This window comes from Arachis duranensis, chromosome 1 (assembly GCF_000817695.3).
Source record: "Arachis duranensis cultivar V14167 chromosome 1, aradu.V14167.gnm2.J7QH, whole genome shotgun sequence".
Taxonomy (NCBI): domain Eukaryota; kingdom Viridiplantae; phylum Streptophyta; class Magnoliopsida; order Fabales; family Fabaceae; genus Arachis; species Arachis duranensis.
In genome coordinates, this window is record NC_029772.3 from 43,048,723 (window position 1) to 43,049,286 (window position 564).

Here is a 564-nt window from a genome sequence, read left to right on the forward strand (position 1 = left end):
ACGCGCAATGCGAATTTAAGATCATGTGCGCGTACGCGCCAGGTGCGCGCACGCGTGCATAGGCTTGTGCCTTAGGCCCAATGTTCGCACAGTCCAGGCCTAACTCTCGGGTTTTTGGCTGGGGTTGAATTTTTTTGCATCCACGCGTACGCGTACAGTGCGCGTCCGCGTGGATGGTCAAAAATGCTCAGGTGCGCGTCCGCGTCATGTGCGCGAACGCGTGGATGGTGTTCTATTTTTCAAAAAAATTTTTTCCAAGTTCTTGCACCAATCCAAGCATTCCCAACCTCCAAACAGCTACCAAAACACCCCTAAAACCTTATTTATCATATTATACTTCTAACTAAACTTAACAAACCAATAAAAACATGAAATCAAACTAATTCTTACCAATATTTACAAAAGAGAAAATGAAAAGATTTTTTACCATGGTGGGGTGCCTCCCACCTAGCACTTTTGTTTATTGTCCTTAAGTTGGACTTATGGGGAGCTTCTCTCAAGGTGGCTTGTGCTTGTATTCATCTTGGAACTCCCACCAATGCTTGGTTCTCCATTGTGCCCCAA